The sequence below is a fragment of the Callorhinus ursinus genome, unplaced genomic scaffold (genome assembly GCF_003265705.2).
Source record: "Callorhinus ursinus isolate GAN/ISIS: 27379988/994484 unplaced genomic scaffold, GSC_fseal_2.0 scaffold98, whole genome shotgun sequence".
Classification (NCBI taxonomy): Eukaryota; Metazoa; Chordata; class Mammalia; order Carnivora; family Otariidae; genus Callorhinus; species Callorhinus ursinus.
In genome coordinates this window covers 803,389-825,952 of record NW_027397160.1, presented here as the reverse complement: position 1 = coordinate 825,952, position 22,564 = coordinate 803,389, and the positions used below count along the sequence as shown (strand labels likewise).

The following is a 22,564-nucleotide window of genomic DNA, read 5'->3' as shown; positions in this document are numbered from 1 at the left end:
TTTCTTTCTTTCTTTCTTTCTTTCTTTCTTTCTTTCTTTCTTTCTTTTCTTTCTTCCTTCCTTCCTTCCTTCCTTTCTCTCTCTCTCTCTCTCTCTTTCTTTCTTTCTTTCTTCCTTTCTTTCTTTCTTTCTTTTTAAGATTTTATTTATTTGAGATAGTGAGAGAGAGAGAGAGAGAGCACAAGCTGCAGGGAGGAGCAGAGGGAGAGGGAGAAGCAGACTCCCGCTGAGCAGGGAGCCCGACGCAGGGCTCACTCCTAGGACCCTGAGATCACAACCTGAGCCAAAAGCAGATGCTTAACTGACTAAAGTCACCCAGGTGTCCCATGACAGACACTTTCATAGTACTTGCTCACGGGGTGTCACTCTTGCTCTGGACTAAGGACTAATTTATCTTCTATTCCCTCCCTGTCAAAACGGAAGGTTGTTTTAATTGCACTTGTTCCAGCTCAGCTCCACTACTGTACAGGGTTAGCAGCAGGTAATATGTGTGTTAGTTCAGTCACCGAACCTCCTGAGTCACACCTGGACTTGACTGTCCCTCTGGGAGAGTGTATAATGGTTACAAAAGTAGGATGTGCATGGGCATTTTCGTGGCCAAGAAGACTGAGACAAAGTGACTGTCCACCAAACAGCTGCCCGCCCGCGACTACACTTGCCAATTTCACACTTGCATTTAGGTGGGGCCATGTGACCAGGTCTCACCAGTGCAGTATACACAGTTATGATACAAATCATGTCCAGGCTAACATGGGTAAGAACTGTGTGTCTCCTCCACACTGTACTCCCCATCTGCCAGCTGGACAAAGGAAGTTCAGGCCCTAGAGGATGCTACCAACCTAGGGGATGGCAGAACCAGAACTATATGGAGCCAGAGCCAAATCATCATGCAGAGGAAAGCTGATCACTGATGAGGAACATCCACAATGGGCTGCTCCTTTAAAGAGAAATAAATTTTCTGTGCAAAGTCCCAACATTTGGGAGATGCTGAAATTACCCTTAATAATCCAGAAATTGGGGGCTAGAGGCACAGAGTAAAAGCATGAATTGGACTCTCAGAAACCAGCCCTCAACTTGTGTTAGAACCACAAAGATCTAAACCCTAATGGTAAGATGTCCTGAAAAGCAAACCAGCCCTCCCAAGAACCACAGACTGATCTACGGTTGGCCTTAGAATTAAGATGGCTTCTTTAAGACTGAAGAACCCTAGAGGTAACAAGTTAAAAGCTCCCCAAAAATGATACAATCATCCTAGGTCTCAAATTATCCCTCAAAATAACTCTGCAAATACAATGTCTAGCACACGCAAAGAAATAAGACACCACAAGTAAGAAATAAAAGAAGTCACAGAAAAAAATAAAAAAAGAAAAAACAGATCCACAAAGACATGAGAAGTTAGAATTACCTAATATAGACTATTAAAAAAACTACACCTGCAATAACACAAAAACAAACAACCCCTTTAAAAATGGGCAAAAGACGTTAATAGATGTTTCTCTCAAGAAAATATATCAATGGACAATAAGTACATACAGAGATGCTCAACATTACTAATCATAAAGGAAATGCTAATCCAAACGATAATGAATATCACTTCATACCCATTAGGGTGGCTGGTATCAAAGAAACAGAAATTATCAAGTGCTGACGAGGGTGTAGAGAAAGTTGGTTCCCTTGTGCACTGTTGATGGGTAAGTAAAATGGTGCCACTACCGTAGACAACACCATGGTGGTTCCTCAAAAAATTAAACATAGGATTACCATATCATCCAGCAATTCTGCTTCTGGTTATAACTCAAAAGATTTAAAAACAGGGTCTCAAAGAGATATTTGTACACCCGTATTTATAACAGCATTATTTCAAAATGGCTAAAGCATGGAAGCAACCCAAGTGTCCACTGACAGATGAATGAATAAGAAAATTGTGGTATACACATAAATGGAATATTATTCAGAATTAAAAAGGGAAGAAATTCTAACACGTTATGACATGTATGAACCTTGATGACATTATACTAAATGAAATAAGCCAGTCACAAAAAGACAAATATTATATGATTTCACTTATATGAAGTACTCAGTCAAAATCATAGGGACAGAAAGTAGAATGGTGGGTGCCAAGGGGGAGGAGAGAATGGGGAGTTAGTCTTTAATAGGAATACAATTTGAGTTTTACAAGAAGAAAAGAGATAGATGGTGGTGATGGATGAACATTATGAATATATGTAATACCATTGCCACTAAACTGTACATTCAAAAATGGTTAAGATGTTAAATTTTGTTATGCATATTTTACTACAATTAAAAAATTGGAAAAAACAACAAATAAGCAAAAAAAATGACACTTACTATGGCCAAAAACATAAATGAGAGCTAAGAAGCTATAAAAAGTAACACAGTTTTAAATTTGTTAAGGAAAATCTAGAACTAAAAAGTAAAAAAATCCCGAATGGGTTTTTTAGCAGAGTAGGTGCTACTGAAGGGAGAACTGATGAACTGGAAACTAGGTCAGAAGAAAATACTCAAACTAAAGCATGGAGAGATCAAAATCTGGGAAACACAAAAGAGAGGGCATGAGAATACATCATGAAAAATCTAATAAACATTTCATTAGAGTCCTAGCAGGAAAGAATAGAGGAGATGAGCGGAAATAATTATCTGAAGAGAATGACAGTGAATTTTCTAGACTTATGAAAGACCTCATACCACAGATACAAGAAGCCAACATACCATAGGCAGGAATATATGGAACTCAGTGAAACTACAGAAACCTAAGGTCTGTAAGAAAATCCTAAAGAAGCAATAGGAAATGCACAGATTACCTCCAGAGGCACAGCAGTTATAATGACTACTGACATCTGAACAGAAAAAACAAAAGCTAGACACTCCAACAGGCTGAAAGAAAATAACGCCAACAGGAAATTCAATATACAGGAATTAGTCTTTCAAGAATAAAGGTGAGAGGGTGATGTCAGTGACAACAGCAAAGTAAGGACCTCCAAAAATCCCCTCTTCCATAAAAGCAATGAAAAAAAATAGCAAAAATTGTCAGATTCAACTTTGTCAGAAATCTGGGAATTTAACCAAAGGCTTACAGCAATCTGGGGAGCATTTGTTAAAGGAAAACGGTTGAATCTCCGTAAGAACAGCACATTTATAGTGTTTTAACTTTCCCTATTCTCATTTTCCCCCAATGCCACCTCAGTTCTATAGTTGTCTTAAAACCCAACAGCTTGCAATGACAGTGAAAACCAGCAGTCTGGCAGTCACAGAAAGGGCCGGAACAGGATTAGAACTCTTTCAAAAGCCTTATTCCTGGAGAACTGTCATTACTTGACATGGCTATTAAGTTCCACTTGCAAGGACGTCTTTATTTGACCTGAATCAGAGTAAGACCAGTGTGAAAAGCATTTTCCTCAGAGGTGTATGTTAAAACAATTAGAATCAATTGTTTCATTTTATAACTACCTGAGACAGTAGACAACAGGTGCGGCAAATAATACATAAACCCAGAGCATAATAGAAAAGGGTGGAAAATGAGATGCCTATAGGGAATTTGAAGAACTCCAACATATTCCTGGAAATCTAGAAGGTCACACGTATACGTAGAGCTGTGCACATACTCAAGGTTATATGAATGCCCAGGAAACCTGAGACAACTATAAGCACACACACTGGGCTGACTTTGAGGCTCTGTACAAGTGGGAAGTAAAAGACTCAGGCAGAGCTGTAAAGTGCCTGATTAAATGTTGAAGCATACCCCAATATACACACAGAGCTCCTTGGGAAAGTCCAGGAGACTTACTGATTCCTGGCATTTAAGGAAATCTCTGTCCAATCCTTAGCTGATCACAAATGAGTGGAAATACATGTCACAGAATACAGACTTTGCAGAGTTAGTTCAAGAAAGTCACTAAACAAAACAACAAAAACTACTACAACAAGCAGAGGCACCAAAAATCCCAGGGGAGAAAGGAGAATCAAATTTTCAGAGTTGCCACATGTATTATTTAAAATGTTTAGTTTTTGACAAGTCATTATGAGACACACAAGACAGAGAGAGACAGACAGAGACAGAGAGACAGAGAAAGAGACAGGCAATATGGCCCATAAACAGGGAAAAAGCAATCAATAGAAACTGCCCCTAAGGAAGCACTGACATTGGACTTACAAGAGAAAGACTATATGTAACCTATTTTAAATATGTTCAAAGAACTAAAGGAAACCACATCTAAAAGATTAAGTATGACAATGGTGTCTCATCAAGTAGAGACTACTAATAAAGAGACAGAATATAAAAAGGAGCTAAATAAAAATTCCGAACTAAAAAGTATAGTAACTGAAATGACAAATTCACTGGAAATATTAAACAGCATATTTGAGCAGTCAAGAACAAACTGGAGAACTTGAAGATAGGTCAACTGAAAATTTCCAGTCTAAGGAACAGAAAGTAAAAAGTAAGAAGAAAAATGAACAGAGCAGGTATTGAGCCCAATATCTCTCCCCTATAATACAGCCCATTGTATAAAGTGAATAAAGTCTTCCTTACAAAAAGGAGAAAAGAACAGAGCCTCAGAGACCTGTGGGACACCATCAAGCATACTAAATTTGTATAACAAAAGTTTCAGAAGGAGAAAAAAGAGAGAAAGGGGTATAAATTTCAGAAGGAGAAAAGAGAGAGAAGGGGATATATTTGAAGAGATAATAGCTAAAAAAAACTTCCCAGATTTTGGGGGGAAAAAAATTACACATCCAAGAAACTCAATGAACTCTAAGAATAAACTCCAAGATGACCATACCTAGACACATCATAATCAAGCTATTCAAACACAGAGACAAAGAGAGAATCTTGACAGCAGCAAGAAAAGCAGCTCATCATTTGAAAGAAATCCTCAATAAAAGTAATAGCTGATTTCTCATCAGAAACTGTGGTAACTAGAAGGTTGTGGGATGACATATTCAAAATTATAAAAGACAAAGACTGTCAAACAAGAATTCTACATCCAGCAAAATTACCCTTCAAAAGCAAAGGAGAAATTAAGACATCTTCAGACAACAAAAACTGACAGAATAAGCTTCTAGAAAACCTGCCCTACAGGAAATACTAAATGGACTCCAGGCTAACATGCCAGGATCCTAGACAGTACCTCAAATCCAGGTGAAGAAATAAAGAACACCAGTAAAGGTAAATACAGAAGTAAGTAGAAAAGACAGCATAAATATAATATTTGTAAGTTTTCTCCTATCTTAAACAAAAGAAAACTACACAGGGCAATAATTATAAATCTGTGTTGATGTGCACAGAATGTATAAAGATATACTTTGTATGACAACACGAATATAGCACAAAGTGGGAGAGGAATGGAGATATACAGAAGCAAAGTTTTGATGTACCACTGATATTAAATCAGTATGAATCCAAACTAAACTGTTACAAGTTGCTAATACTAAGAAGCCCCATGTAACCCGAAAGAAAATAACTAACAAAAAATAGCAAAATAAATAACAAATTAAAATTGCACACTAAAAAATATCTATTTAATACAAAAAGTAGTAATGAAGGACAGAAAACAAGAGACATGACATATAGAAAAAAATAGCAAAATGGCAGGAATAAATCCTATCAGAATTGCATTAAATGTAAATGGATTAAACATTCCAACTTAAAGGCAGAAATTGTGTTGATGGGTTTTTTTAAGTTTTTATTTGAATTCCAGTTAGTCAACATATAGTATAATATTAGTTTCAGGTGTACAATGTAGTGATTCAACACTTCCTTACAATACCCGGAATTCATCACAAGTATCCTCCTTAATCCCCATCACCTATTTCTCCCATACCCCCACCCCTCTCCCCTCTGGTCACCATCAGTTTATTCTCTATAGTTAAGAGTCCATTTCTTGGTTTGCTCATTTGTTTTGTTTATTAAATTCCACATATGAGTGAAATCATAGAGTATTTGTCTTTCCTGACTGACTTATTTCATTAGCATAATACTCTCTAGCTCCATCCATATTGTTGCAAATGCCAGATGTCATTCTTTTTTTTTAATTTGTTTCTTTTTTTTTTAGATTTTATTTATTTATTTGACAGAGAGAGAGCACAAGCAGGGGGAGTGGCAGAGGGAGAAGCAGGCTCCCCACTGAGCAGGGAGCCCAATGCAGGGCTCTATCCCAGGACCCTGAGACCATGACCTGAGCCAAAGGCAGAAGCTTAAACGACTGAGCCACCCAGGTGCCCCAATGTCATTCTTTTTTATGGCTGAGTAATATTCCATTGTATATATATATCACATCTTCTTTATCTATTCATCAGTCAATGGTCACTTGAGATGTTTCCCATACTTTGGCTATTATGCTGCTTAAAACAAAAACAAAAACATGATCCAGTTATACATAGGCAGTATACAAGAGACACTCTTAAATTCAAAGACACAAACAAGTTAAAAGTGAAAGGATGAAAACATGTATACCATCTAAACAATAACCAAAAGAGAGATGGGGTGACTATACTAACATCAGACACAATGGTCTTTAAGACAAAAATTGTGACTAGAGACAAAGGACATTTTATAATGACAAAAGGGTTGATTCATCAAGAAGTATAACAATTATATATATATATATATGTATCTAAAAACTGAGCCCCAGAATGTATGCAACAAAAAACTAATAGAAACTGAAGGAGAATTATACAATTCACAATAATGGTTGGAGATTTCAATATCCCATGTTCAATACAGGATGGAACAACAAGACAGAAGATTAGCAAGGAAAGAGAAGATTTTAACAGCACTATAAAACAATTAGATCTAACAGATATCTATAAGGCATTCCATTAAAAAACCAGAAGATACATTATTTTAAACTACACATGGAACATTATTTAGGACAGATCAGATGTTTAATCACATCAAAATTTAAAAGAATTGAAATCTATATAAGTATGTTGTCTGACAGCAAGGAAAAGAAATTAGAAGCCAATAGTAGAAACTTAAGAAATTCATGAATTTGTGGAAATTAAAGAACATACTTCTAAATTAGCAAGGAATCAAAGAAGAAATCACAAGGGAAATGGGAAATACATTGAGTTGACTGAAAATTAAAACACAACATATTCAAAACTTATGAGAGGCAGTAAAAGCAATGATTAGGAATGTATAGCCATGAACACCTATGTTAAAAAGGAAGAACTATCTCAAATCAATAACTTAACCTTCCACCTTAAGGAATTAGAGCAAACTAAACCCAAAGCAAACAGAAGAAAGGAAAAAACAAAGATTAGAACAAAAAGAAATGAAATAGAAAATACAAAGCAATGGAGAAAAAATAATGAAACCAAAAGATGATTCTTCAAAAAGATCAATGAAACTGACAAATCTTTATCTGAACTAAGGAAAAGAAAGAGAAGACTTAAATTAGTAAAAATCAGAAATGAAACTACCAACCTTACAGAAATAAAAATGGATTACAGAGAAATATTATGAATAATTATTTGCTATCAAATTAGATAACCCAGGTAAAGTGGACAAATTCCTGAAAAGACACAAACTATCAAAACTGATTCAACAAGAAACAGAAAATCTGAATAGACCTAAACAAGTAAAGACGTTGAGTTAGTATTGGAAACTTCCCATAAAGAAAAGTGCAGGACCAGATGGTTCCAATAGTGAATTCTACCAAACATTTAAGAAGAATTAACACCAATCCCTCACAGACTCTTCCAAAAAATAGAAAAGAACATTTCTCAATGCATTCTATAAGGTCATTATTACCCTGATATCAAAACCACAGAAATCACAAGAGAAAAAAAAAAAAAAACATAGACCAATATGCCTTAAGAATACAAATGCCTTCTTTGGAAAAATGTCTATTCATGTCTTCTGCCCATTTTTTAATTAAATTATTTAATTTTGGGGTGTTGAGTTTTATAAGTTCTTCACATATTTTGGATACTAACCCTTTATCAGATCTATCATTTGCAAATATCTTCTCCTATTCCATAGGTTGCTTTTCAGTTTTATTGATTGTTTCCTTCACTGTGCAGAAACTTTTTATTTTGTTGTAGTCCCAGTAGTTTATTTTTGCTTTTGTTTCCCTTGCCTTAAGAGACATACCTAGAAAGAAGTTGCTACAGCTGATGTAAGAGACATTACTGCTTGTGCTTTTTTCCAGGATTTTTATGGTTTCAGGTCTCACATTTAGATCTTTAACCCATCTTGAATTTATTTTTGTGTTTAGTGCAAGAAAGTGGTCCAGTTTCATTCTTTTGCCTGTTGCTGTCCAGTTTTCCCAACACCACTTGTTTAAGAAACTTTTTCCCATTGGATATTCTTTCCTGCTTTGTCAAAGATTAATTGACCATATAATCGTGGGTTCGTTTCTGGGTTTTCTATTCTGTTCCACTGATCTATGTACATGTCTATTTTTGTGTCAGTCCCATACTGTTTTGATTAGTACAGCTTTGTAATATAACTTGAAGTATGAAATTGTGATGCCTCCAGCTTTGCTTTGCTTTTTCAAGATTGCTTTGGCTATTCAAGGTCTTCTGTGGTTGGGGTTTTTGTTTTGTTTTACATTTTATTTTATTTTTTTATTTGTTGATAAAAACTAATTTGGTATTTATCAGACTCGTAATAAGAATAAATTTTCAAAAATTCACCTAGTAAAATTCCTTAACAAGCTTTCCCATAAAGAATTAAAATCATCTGTGGTGATGACTCACCATAGGCCTTTATTTTTTTCTTCTTGATGTAGTGTTCCATGATTCATTATTTGCATATAACACCCAGTGCTCACTGCAATACGTGCCCTCATTAATACCCATCACCGGGCTACCCTATCCCCCCACCCCCCTCCCCTCTAGAACCCTCAGGTTGTTCCTCAGAGTCCATAGTCTCTCATGGTTCGTCTCCCCCTCCAATTCCCCCCCTTCATTTTTCCCTTCCTTCTCCCAATGTCCTCCATGCTGTTCCTTACGTTCCACAAATAAGTGAAACCATATGATAATTGACTTTCTCTGCTTGACTTATTTCACTTAGCATCATCTCCTCCAGTCCCATCCATGTGGATGTAAAAGTGGGGTATTCGTCCTTTCTGATGGCTGAGTAATCTTCCATTGTATATACGGACCACATCTTCTTTATCCATTCGTCTGTTGAAGGGCATCTCGGCTCTTTCCACAGTTTGGCTATTGTGGACGTTGCTGCTATGAACATTGGGGTGCAGGTGTCCCTTCTTTTCACTACCTCTGTATCTTTGGGGTAAATACCCAGTAATACAATTGCTGGGTCACAGGGTAGCTCTATTTTTAACTTTTTGAGGAACCTCCATACTGTTTTCCAAAGTGGCTGTACAAACTTGCATTCCCACCAACAGTGTAAGAGGGTTCCCCTTTCTCCACAACCTCTCCAACATTTGTTGTTTCCTGCCTTGTTAATTTTTGCCATTTTAACTGGTATAAGGTTGTATCTCAATGTGGTTTTGATTTGAATTTCCCTGACAGCTAATGATGTTGAACATTTTTTCATGTGTCTGTTAGCCATTCGTATGTCTTCTTTGGAGAAGTGTCTGTTCTTCTGTGGGTTCTATACAAATTTTAGGATTGTTTGTTCTAGCTCTGTAAAAATGCTGTTGGTATTTTTATAGGGATTGCATTAAATGTGTAAACTGCTTTGGGTAAAGAAGACATACAGACGGCCAACAGACACATCAAAAAATGATCAACATCACTCATCATAAGGGAAATGCAAATCAAAACTACAATGAGATATCACCTCACACCTGTCAGAATGCATAAAATCAACAACACAAGAAACAGGTGTTGGCAAGATGTGGCGAAAGGGGAACCCTGTTACACTGTTGATGAGAATGAAAATGTGCAGCCACTGTGGAAAACACAGTATGATGGAAGTTCTTCAAAAAGTTAAAAATAGAACTACCTTATGATCCAGCAATAGCACTACTAGGTATTTACCCAAAGAATAAAAAAAAAATACTAATTCAAAGGGGTAGATGCACACCAATGTTTACAGCAGCATTATCTACAATAGACAAATTATGGAAACTGCTCACGTGGCCACTGACTGATGATGCATAAAGAAGATGTGATATATATACAATGGAATATTACTCAGCCATAAAAAAGAATGAAATCTTGCCATTTGCAATGACACAGATGGAGCTAAAGAGTATAATACTAAGCAAAATAAGTCAGAGAAAAACAAATACCATATGACTTCACTCATGTGGAATTTAAGAAACAAAACAAGCAAAGGGACAAAAAAAGAGAGAGAGAGAGGCAAACCAAGAAACAGACTCTTAACTATAGAGAACAAACTGATAGTGACCAGAGGGGAGGTGGGTGGGTGATGGAGATTAGGAGTGCACTTGTGGTGGTGACTACCAGGTGAGGTATGGAAGTATTGAATTGCCACGCAGTACACCTGAAACTGATATTATACTGTATGTAAGGTAACCAGAATTTAAATAAAAACGTCTTTAAAAATTTTAAATGTAAAAATCCTCACCAAAATACTAACAAACTGAATCCAGCAATATATAAAAAGGATTATCTACCATGACCAACTGGAATTTATCCAGGAAATGCAAGGTTGGTTCAACATACAAATATCAATTGGTATAATGCACAAAATTAAGAAAATGAAGGACAAAAAAAGTATGATCATCTTAGATGCAGAAAAAGCATCTGACAACAATACCACTCTTTTATGACAAAAACACTTAACAGAATAAAAATAGAAGGAAAGCTCCCAAACTAACAAGGGACATCTCAAAAGCCCACAGCTGACAACATACTGAATGGTGAAATACTGAAAGCTCTCCCCCTAAGATCAGGAACAAGATTAAGATGTTCACCCTCCCCAGGACAATGCAACACTGTACTATAACCAAGGCAATTATAAAAGAAACAGAAATAAAAGGCATCCAGATTAGAAAGGAAGAAGTAAAATTATCTATATATGTATATTATATAATCTCATATATAGAAACTCCTCAGGAATCCACTAAAAAACTATTATAGCTAATGAATTCCATACTTATGGACTGGAAGACTTACATTGTTAAGATGGCAATACTCTCAAATTTTTCTACATATTCAATGCAATCCCTATAAAAATTCTAGGGAATTTCTGCCTTTCATGCAGAAATTGACAAGCTAATCCTAAAAATCATATGGAAATGCAAGGAACCAGGAATAGCTAAAACAACAGAAGAACAAAGTTGGAGGACTCACACTTCCCAATTTCAAAACTTACAATTCAACAATAAGACAAACAATCCAATAAAAAAATGGTCAAAAGATTTGAACAGACATTTCTCCAAAGAAGACATGCAAACAGCCAGTAAGCACACAAAAAGGTTACCAACAGCATCAGTTATTAAGGAAATGCTAATCAATACCACAATGAGATACCACTTCACGCCCACTAGGATGGCTATAATCAAAAAACTGGAAAATGACAAGTGTTAGTGAAGGTGTGAAGAAATTGGGACCCTCATACATTGCTGGTGAGAATATAAAAAGGTGCAACATCTTTGGAAAACAGCCTGGCAATTACTCAAAAAGGTAAACATACAATTACTATATGACCCAGCAATTCCACTCCTAAGTATATACACAAAGGAACTGAAAATATGTATGTATACAAAAACTTACACGTGACTTTTCATAGCACAAAATTCCTAACAGCCAAAAAAGTAGAAACAACCCAAATGTCTACCTGTACGGTACTGATGAATGGAGAACTAAAATGTGATATATCCATACAATGTGATACCATTCAGCCATAAAAATTAAGTACTGATACACAATAGAACATGGATGAACCTTGGAAATAGTATACTAAGTAAAAGAAACCAGACATGAAAGGCCACATATTTATGATTCCATTTATATGACATGTTCCTAATAGGCAAATCCTTAGAGACAGAAAGTAGATTAATGGTTGCCAGGGACTGGGACAGGGAAGAATGGGGAGTTACTGTTAATAGGTATGAGGTTTCTTTTTAAGGTGATGAAAATGTTCTGGAATTATGTAGCATTAGTGGTTGCACAACCTTGTAAATATACCAAAATCCAATGAATCAGAAACTTTATATTTTTTTAAGATTTTATTTATTTATTTGACAGTGAGAGAGAGAGAGAGCACACAAGCAGGAGGAGCAGCAGAGGGAGAGGGAGAAGCAGGCTCCCCGCAGAGCAGGGGGAGCCAGATGTGGGACTTGATCCCAGGAACCCGGGATCATGACCCAAGCTGAAGGCAGTTGTTTAACCAACTGAGCCACCCAGGCACCCGAATCAGAAACTTTAAAAGGGTGAATTTTATAGCATGCAAATTATATCCACCCCACAAAAAAATAAATTAAAAAAATTTTTTAAATAAAAGTGAAATCAAAATAGTTTTAGAAAGAAAAAAACAGGGAGCGTATCTACTACCAGCTGACCTGCAATAAAGAAATTTCTAAAGAAGGCTCACTCTTCAGGCAGAAGGGAAGCAACCCCAGAATGAAGGTCAGAAATGTCAGAGAACAATGAAGAGCAAAAAATGGACAAAGTTGTGAATAAATGTAAATGAACACTGATGGTACATTAAATAACAACACCGTTAATATTAGTATTTCATAGAGTTTAAAAAGAGCTTACAGAATTAAGACACACGATAATAAGCACATATAAATCTGGAGAGGGTGAATGGAGTTCAAGTGCTCTATGACACTATAATCTCTGCATGGTCCAGAAGGCAGGTATAACTGCATTATCTGGATAAGTTAATAACACATTATTTAATTTACATAGTAACCACGAAAAGAAAGAAAAATAAAATATAACCTCCAAAAAAGTGAAGAGAGTATAAGTTGAATGATTTTTAAAAATCATAATACTGTTTTAAAATAAGATAGAAAAATAAACACAGAACATGTGGGACAAGAGAAATAAATAATAAGAGTATAGACTTAAATAGATTACTAATTATATTCAACATAAATGAGTTGAATGTTCTAGTTAAAAGACAAAAATTATCAGACTGGATGAAAAACAATCTAATTGTTTGATTATTTTGCAAGATACATACTTAAAGTTTCAGAAAACAGTTTTGAAAGTAAAATGATAAAAAAACAAAGATATTATGCAAATATGAGCCTAAAGCAATCTGTTATGGCCATTTTCGTATTGGCATATGATACCATAGGCAAAGATTCATTACTAGAGATAAAGAAAACCACTGTTAATAATTAAAGTCTCAGTTCTTCAGGAAGACATAACCATTTTATATTTGCATGCCCCTAATAGCAGGGACTCAAAGTATATAGATAAAAATTGACAGAACTTCAAAGAGAAATAAGACAAATCCATAATCATAATGAAACTGGGTAATTATCTTAGTAATGGATATAACCACCAGACAAAAAAAAATACTAAGAAAACAGAAGATGTGAATAGTACGTTATAAGTTAGCTGAATGGAATGTATAGAACATTGAACCTAATTCTTTTCAAGCACACAGGAATGTGTGAGAAAACTTATAGTCCATATTCTGGGCCATGAGGCACATCAGCAAATTTCAAAGAATTAAAATCATAAAGAGCAAGATTTGGGGGCAATGAAATTGTGCTGGAAAAGAATAAGAAAATATGCATATGTTTGGAAAATTTTAAATATTCTTCTAAACGACCTATAAATTTAAAAAATCATACTGGAAATTAGAAAATATAACTGCCTTAGTCTCCTTGGGCTGCTGTACCAAAACACCATAGACTGAGGGGCTTAAACAATGGACATTTATTTCTCACAGTCCTGGGGGCTGGGAAGTCTGAGGTCAGACAGAATGCCAGCATGGGAGAGCTCTGGTCAGGGGCCTCTTCCTGGCTTGTGGATAGTTGTCTTCCTGCTGTACCCTCACATGGCAAGAAAGAGAAAACGAGCAAGTTCTCTGGTCTCTTCTAATAAAGTACTAATCCCATCACACTCATGACCTCAACTAAACTTAATTATCTCCCAAAAGCTCCATCTCCAATACCATCATATTGGAGGCCAGGGCTCAACATATGTATTTGAGAGGGGCACAATTTGGTGTATAGTATATACTAAACAATAAGGAAAATACCTCAAATCAAATTCCGTATGATACAACTGAATCATTATTTTATAAGGAAATGTATCACCTTAAATACACATATTAGTAGGGGGAAAAAGCTGCAAATTAATAAACCAAGTAGTCATCTCAAATTGGAGAGAAAACAGCTATGGAAAAGGAAAATTACGGGCCAATTTCACTCGGAGACATGAATGCATGAATCTCAGGCAAAACATTAGTCACTGAAATTTAATCAATATATTCTAAGAATAAGCTAATATGAACACGTTATGTTTATACAGTGGTCATCTGTGAGTGACAGAATGAAATACTTTTATTTTGCTTTTGATACTAATCTTTATTTTGCAAATTTTCTAAATAAATACTCATTTATGAATCAGGAAAAATATTTTCAATATTTTTAAATTAATAATTTTCTGCTGATCTCTCATACTTTTGAAGCCAACTAGTTCATAAATGGCAAGAAGAAAAGAGCAAGAGGTAGCTCAGAAAAGCCATTTAATTTGAGTAATCACAAGGCTACAAGACCTAATGTGTCTCAGTGTCTCTATTTGGTTGAGAACAAAGAAAGGATGGATAGGAGCAGAAACGGATTTACAAAGGTAGGGATGTGATAAGAGCAATTCGTAGGCTTTTTGCCCAGGCACTAAGGGAGCGATCTCATACACAAATGTGTCTATAAACAGAATCCATATTGCACTTTAATGAATAATTTAAAAGCACTTTGCAAATAGGGTTAAGAAAACAGGAACCTAAAATGCTCAAAAATCAATAGTTCTGTCCTATCCCAACCTGGTGAGTTACACAAACAGATGTTTGAGCTTTATATCATTTTTTAGAAACACTGGAAGCTGGGGGGCACCTGGGTGGCTCAGTCAGTGAAGTGTCCGACTCTTGGTTTTGGCTCAGGTCGTGATCTCAGGGCTGTGGGACTGAGTCCTGCACTGGGCTCCGTGAGTCTGCTTGAGATTCTCTCCCTCTCCCCCTTCTCTCCCCCCAGCTTGCACTCTCTCTCTAAAATAGAGTAAATACATAAAATCTTAAAAAAAAAGAAACATTGCAAGCTGGATGGTTAAGTATCAAAAGGTTTAAAAACATCTACAAGCTCTGACCTAATAATTCTGCCTTTAGAAACCTGTCCTTCATAAATTATCAGTGATACAAACAATGATTTTGGTATAGGTTATTGATTATTGATCAAAGCATTATTTATGATGATAAATATTTTAAAGCAGCATAAATGTCCAACTATATTCGATCAATTGGGACATCCACTGGAATAGTATGCAGCCATTTAAAATCATGTTTTATAAGACTATGATATGACACAAGAAATTCTCACTATCTAGTACAAAGAAAGAAAGCTGTTCATAAAACACTATGGAATGAATCCCAACTTAGGATATTCATATCATACCACACATAAAGGTAGAAAGACACAATGGCTATTGTCGTGTAGTAAGATTATGAATGTTTGTTTTGTCCTTTATACTTCCTGCTTGCTTCAATTTTTCTACACAAAACATTTGTATCACTTTCAAAAATAGAAAAAAAGTTTCAAAAAATAATTTTTAAAAATTGCTTATCTCAACTAGATTCAAATACCCTTCATCAATCCAAATCTACTTCTAGTAAGGGTAAAGGGGAGGTCAATAAAGAACTGATACATTAGTTTTCTACAGCTGTATAACAAACTGAGCAACTTAAAATTTACATTTATTATCTCGCAGTTTCTGTGAGTTAAGAGTCTGAGCAGGTTTACCTAGGTTCCCCGCCCAGGGTCTCACAAGGCTGCAATCATGGTGTTGACCAGGCTATGTTCTCATTAGAAAGCTCAAGTGGGGGGAAGAATTCCCTTTCCAAGCTCACTTGGGTTATTGGTAGAGGTTGTTTCCTTTGCTGTAGGACTGAGCTCCCCTGCTTCTTACTGGCTATCCCTAAAGGCCACCCTCAACTTCTAGAGGCCACCTGAAGTTCTTGCCATGTGGGCTTCCCCAGCATAGCTGCCACCAAACAGAATCTCTAAATGAGTTTCTAGCAAAATGGAATTTTATATAACGTAACATAATCAAGGAAGTGACATTCCATTACTTTTCCATATTCTATTGGTTAGAAGCAAGTCCTACTTCAATAGGAAAAGATTATACAAAGGCATGAATCATGGGGATCATGGTGAGGCCATCGTCATACAGTCATACAGTCTGTCCACTATATCTAGTCTCCCAGGGCAGAGCCCAGGCAAAGGAGGGAAACATGTGCTTGCATCTGAAGGCTCTTCTCATCAACTGACTACCCATAAACAAAACTGAACCCTGCTCTCTCTACACAGCTGGAGCAGAATGGTACTGTAAGAAGTGAAGGGAGAGTTCATCATGAGTCAGAGTTAACACAGAGAATTTAAGCAGGGAGGTGGGAACTGTGCCAGCCCTGAAGGATAGTTAAGACTTAGATCCCTGGAAAGAATAAGAAAGGGAGGCTAGAATAAGGAGAGCTAGAGAGACAGAATTTCCAAGGTGGGCTTCTGGAGAGAGTAAGTAGGATGGTTTGTTCACAACAAATATAAACCAACATATTGGTAGTTTCACATTCTAGTCAGTCCCCTGATGACCAACATACCTGTAGACCTCGCACACTTGTAAAACTTCAAACAAGACCTAGAGAGGAACGCGGTTTGAGTTTTGGCTAACTGTGCAGTACTGACATCAATTAACCTCCATAGTTTGTTAAATGTTACTAATATTTGTCCTGAGCTTCTGGGACATGGAAGACTCAACCTCCCTGCTCCATTTGAAACTAAGTATGGCCAAAAAGACTCCTCCTGGCCAACAAAATGTGAGAAGAACGGTACTGCAACCCTTCTAAAGCGGTAACTGCTGGTGTAAGACTCTCCATGTTCTAAAAGGATCCAGATCCAGAATATTTAAGAATCAATTTTGCCAAACTTCCAAGGAACAAAAATCCTTCCCTTTCAGAAACTATTACAGGGAAGATGAAGCATCACCATGATACCAAATCTGAATAAGGGCAACACAAGAAAAGATTAATATTGGTCAATACTTCTTACGAAAATATATGCCAAAACTGTAAATGAAATATTACTATATTGGATCCAATAATAATTTTTTAAAATAGTCTGTCATGACAAGGTAACGTTTATCCCAAGAAATCAATGATGGCTTAAAAGTAAAAGATTAAGATATTTCATCTGAGTCACAATTTATTTTTTTCTTTTTCTTTTATTTTATTTAAAGATTTTATTTACTTATTTGACAGAGACAGAGAGAGAGAGAAAGAGAGAGAGAGAGAGAGAGAGCGCGCGCACCAGCAGGGGGAGCAGCAGGCAGAGGGAGAGGGAGAAGCAGGCTCCCCGCTGAGTAGGGAGCCCCATGCGGGGTGATCCCAGGACCCCGGGATCATGACCTAAGCCAAAGGCAGACGTTTAATTGACTGAGCCACCCAGACGCCCCATCAGTCACAATTTAAAAAAGAAAAAACATAAAATCATCTAAGTAGGTAAAGAAAATCATTTGTTAACATTCAAAATCTATTAATGGTGTTTTTAAAATCTTTTATCAAACTATTAGCAGAGGAAACCATCCTTAATCTAATAAAAGGAATCTACCAAAAAACAGGAGCAAACTTCATATTTAAGGCTCTAAAAGTATTGCCTTTAAAGTGTAAAACAGTATTAGCATAGCCTTATCATTCTATGCAACTTTGTCTAGTGTCCAAACAATGAAAATAAGACAAGAGATAAATAAAAGACCTAAAGGCTAGGAAGGAAGAAATGAAATTATCATTATTTACATGGAGAAATCAGAAACAGATCCACATGTTTGTAAAATTTTGTGTTTCAAAGGAAGCACTGCAGATCATTGGGGTAAGGATGCTATTCAATAAATAGTACTGATACAATTGGTTATGCATTTGGAAAAGTTCTAAAATTATATCTCTACCTCACACCTCACACAAAAAGAAGTTCCAAGTAGAATATAAAAAGCAAACATTCAATTTTTTATAAAGATGAGAATACCCTATGACCTTGGGGTAGCAAAGAATTTCTTAAATAAGACTCAATAACCACAAACCATAAGGAAAAGATTAATAAATTTGACTACATTAAAATTAAACATCTGTTCATCAAAACAGCATTTTTAAAAGGATAAAAAAATAAGCATAAATAGAATCCAGAATATATAAAGGACTTCTAAAAAGCAGTAAAAAGGACAACCCAGGTAACAAATGGACAAACAATACACAAATACAATTTATAGAAGAGGAAACCTAAGTGGCCCCTAAATGGATAAAAAATCCTCACACTTACTAGTAATCAAGAAAATGTAAATTAAACAGTGAGATATTTCATACAAGTTGACTAACAACAATTAAAACATCTGAAGATGCAAGGGATTAGAGAGGCTGTGAAGAAATAAACCTTTGGAAAATATTTTGACGACAGGCCTGAGACTGGAATTGGCCCACCCTATGACCCCTACAATCCCACTTGTACATGTAGACCTGAGTGCCCAGCACAGAGAAAAGGTGGGTCAGCAGGAAGCGGCAGTAAGCAAGGGTAGAGATTAGACAGACTGCTAGGAGAAAGACTTCAGATGGGAGTTAGGCCAGGAAAGAGTATTAAATGCCAGTCTGCCCAGGAGATGAAAGTAAGCATCAGAACCAAGCTTACCTGGGGCAACTTCTTCCCAACAGCAGCTACATCATTTTGTGTTCTACTGCCTATATCTGATCATGTAATTTCCTCTTTAAACTTCGCCAGGTAAAACTTTCTAGAACAGTTCCAACTTGTGTCAGGTTCCTATGGCTGCTCTAACAAACGTCCACAAACTTAGTGGCTTAACATAACAGAAATTAATTATCTTTCAGTTCTGGAGGTCAGAAGTCAGACACAAGATCTTACTGGGCTAGAATCAAGGTGTGGGCAGGGCTGTGTTCCCTTCAAGAGGCTCTGGGTGAGTATCCATTTTCCCACGTTTTCCTGCTTCTAGAGCTTGCCCACATTCCTTGTCTTGTAACCCCTTCCATCTTCTAAGCCAGCAATGACGGGTCCTCTTCCTCATTTCACATCATTCTGACACTAGCTCTTCTGCCTCCCTCTTCCATATTTAAGGACCCTCTGATTAGTTTGGGCCCACCCAGGGAAATCCCGAATAATCATCTCCTTGTTTTAAAATCAGCTGAGTAGCAACTTTCATTCCATCTATTACCTTAAATTCTCCTTGCCATGTAACATAACATATCCATAGGTTCTGGTGATTAGAACGTGGAGAGCTTTGGGAGACCATTATTCTGCCTGCCACACCACCTCCAGTCAACTCTCCCCCACACCTCTGAGTTCCAACACTTTCACAATGCCATCCAACCTTCACCACCACACATTCTGTTCTCCAGTTACATCAACCTTCTGGTCTTTTTGTAATCAATTTTAGACCCATCCATGCCCAATTACAATTCGCCCTTCAGGTCTCAGCCCAAGGCCACCTCCTTTCTGAAGCCTTCCCTGATTCCCAGCCTAAATGAATTACCCCACTTCAACACACCAACCCAACTTTCTGTGTATCCAAATTGCAGCACTCAGTGTGGCCCCCTGTAACCATCAATTTACATGTCCTTTTGTCAGTCCAAAGTAGAGCCCTTCCATGGTAAATACTACGTCTCCTTCCCCTGTGGGTTTTCAAATCACAGCACAGGGCCAGGCAAAGAGTGGGCACTCAAGAGAGTATTTCTGAAGTTTAGAGGAGGCAGAAAGAAGCTGCCCTGGGTTTCCCTCAACAAAACAGGTTACTCTTTCACAGAGTAATGTGAGTTAAGTGCACAGCTGATGGGGCCAAAGAACTAGTTCAGATGCTCATAGCAAAAACACCTTAACAATTCACTGCATAGTTTGATGCACAATTTACAATCATGTGGAAGAATCTCTGTACCCATTATTTCTTATTGCTAAACTGTGGGGCAATTCTAAAGGAACTGACAAAAATTAACCTCAAGAGAATAAAGAATTTATCTAAAATGATTTACAAAGATTTCCTCAAAATTATAGAAAAGAGAGTAGATGTTGCTCCAACACAGCAGAAATGCCTGGCAACTGACAACTGCCCAACAGCCCTACCACATACGCAGAGGGTTCCAGCCCCTTTCTGCGAAGGCTGAAAAGCACCACATGAGTGTGAGGGGTGCTACAACTGACCTTGTTTAGGGAAAAACAAATTGCCTCTATGTACAAATATATGTATACATTACAATAAAGAGCACATTTTTAAGAGGGTGGTTGTTTAAGGAAACAGGATCCCATTTAATTTCAATGATTTGTTACTTGATGTCCATACTACAGCAAGAAAATTCCCACATGCTGAGACTAAGTGAAGGAAAGGAAATGTTGAGTCGACACAATTATCCACTTGAAAAAAAGAGACAACAACATGGCTTGAGTTTTTAAAAGAAATGCTTCCATTCAGACTCAACAGAACTTCCCTGCTCAACTGTTCAACTTTTCTTTAAATGTGTAAATTTTGAGAATGATTTTATTTTTTTAATTTGAATGCAATTAGTCAACACATAGTACATCATTAGTTTCAGATACAGTGTTCAACAATTCATCAGTTGCGTATAACACCTAGTGCTCATCACCTCACGTGAACATACTCCAAAAAACCCTCTCACACTGGAAAGGAAATTTAAGACAAAGAAACTGAAAAAGAGGACCTGTGTTCAGCACCATGGACAGCGGGCACACAACCTTGCGGCAGTCCCAGCTACCAGGGCTGAGAGCTCAGACATAGCCTGGCCGCCCCCAAAACTACAGTATTCATTGCAATGTTTAAGTTGGGACTGATTCGAATACATTAGAGGGTATTTTTCTTTGTTCTGGCCAACAAGGACCAGGCTTCACCAAAGGGATGTACAATTCCCATCTACCAAGATCTGCTTCAGTGATCTCTGTTACAGTAAAGCCCTGAGGTTTCTGTGAAAATAGGAACGACTTTGCCATTGACACATGGCAACCAGTCCAGGAGCTGGCTACACCTCCAGGAATGAAACTGTTCAAACTGAAACACAACATCCAGCCTTGAATGGCTACATTGTTTCAAGGACCTCACGACACAGCCTGCTCTCAGCCTCTCTGCAACAACAAGGAAAAAGATAACTTCCTTTTAAACATCTGGCCAAATGAACCCATGTGTTGAAATTTTCACCTAATTACCTTAAAAATATAATCACAAAGTTGTATATCTTCTCCAATGCTGAGTATTAATAAAGGTATCTGGGAAAGTGATATTCTGAGGTCCAGTATCACCACTAATCAGCATTACCTCCAGCAACACCAGTCACAAAGCCCTGAATTCTACACCGGATGCCCAATCTTTTCAGTGAGAGGGACACAACTTTCCTCCTTTTACCATCAAAGCTTTTTCAAAACCTTAAAATACTGAGTATCAGCTAAGAATATACTGAAGTCATGTAAGTTCCAAAACACCGGCAATGAACTCGCACTGTACAGACAGCAGCATCTACGTACGAGTGCTCGCAACAGCAGTGCTCGGGAGCATCGGCGCGGCAGGGAGCGCACGCGCCTCTGAAGACCCCGGGACCGCGGGTGGATCTCCGAGTCTGAAAACGCCAGCCGCAACTTCTCCAGCTGCTGTGATGGGAGGCTGGGCGAGGTCTTCCCCCTTCCCGTCCGCCGCCCGTCCGGGGGGCCGCTGGGCTGCGCACAGTCTCTCCGCCCCGCAGCGGTGTCTCTGAGACGCCTGAAGACGAGGCGCCGTTCTGCGCACGGCGGGGCCGGGCATCGGTTCCCGTCGGGGGGACGCACACCTGCGGCCAACATCTAAGCCAAGGCCAAAGCGCGGACCAGGGGCCCCACTCCCCGCGGACGCAGCCGAGGCCCGCAGGGAGCGGCGGGGGCCCCCGGACGCAGCCGAGGCCCGCAGGGAGCGGCGAGTCCCCCCGGACGCAGCCGAGGCCCGCAGGGAGCGGCGGGGGCCCCCGGACGCAGCCGAGGCCCGCGGGCAGCGGCGAGGGCCCGCGCCACGGGAACGGCCGGCACGGCAGGGTGCGTGTGTCGCCGTCCAGGGTCCAGCCGCGCCGCCCGACGGCCCCCCCGGAGCGCCGCACGCCGCCAACCCCGCCGGCGACCGGCCGCCGTGAGCTCACGGCGGAGCCGCGGGCGCTCCGAAGCCCGCGCTGCGCTCCAGAAAGGCAGGAGGAGGACGCGCAAACCCGGGCCGCCCGACAGCGCACTTTCGGCCGACTTTCCAATTCGGGAGGACCCGGCACCACGCTCCCGACCCCGCAGCAGCAGCAGCGACACGCAAGCCCCGCCGCGTGCCCCCGCCGCCCCCGCGGCCGCGCACCGCCGCCCGCGCGCCGGGGAGCCCCGGGAGGTCCCGCCGCCCGCGCCCCTCGCCGCGGAGGCGCCGCGCCCAG

General features: G+C 38.5%; 1 protein-coding gene across 11 annotated transcripts in view; it reads right to left on the bottom strand.

Moving 5' to 3' along the window:
• PCBP3 (poly(rC) binding protein 3) overlaps positions 1 to 22,564 on the bottom strand; it is a 261,323-nt gene that overhangs the window by 238,006 nt on the left and 753 nt on the right. The gene's annotated exons all lie outside the window — the stretch shown is intronic.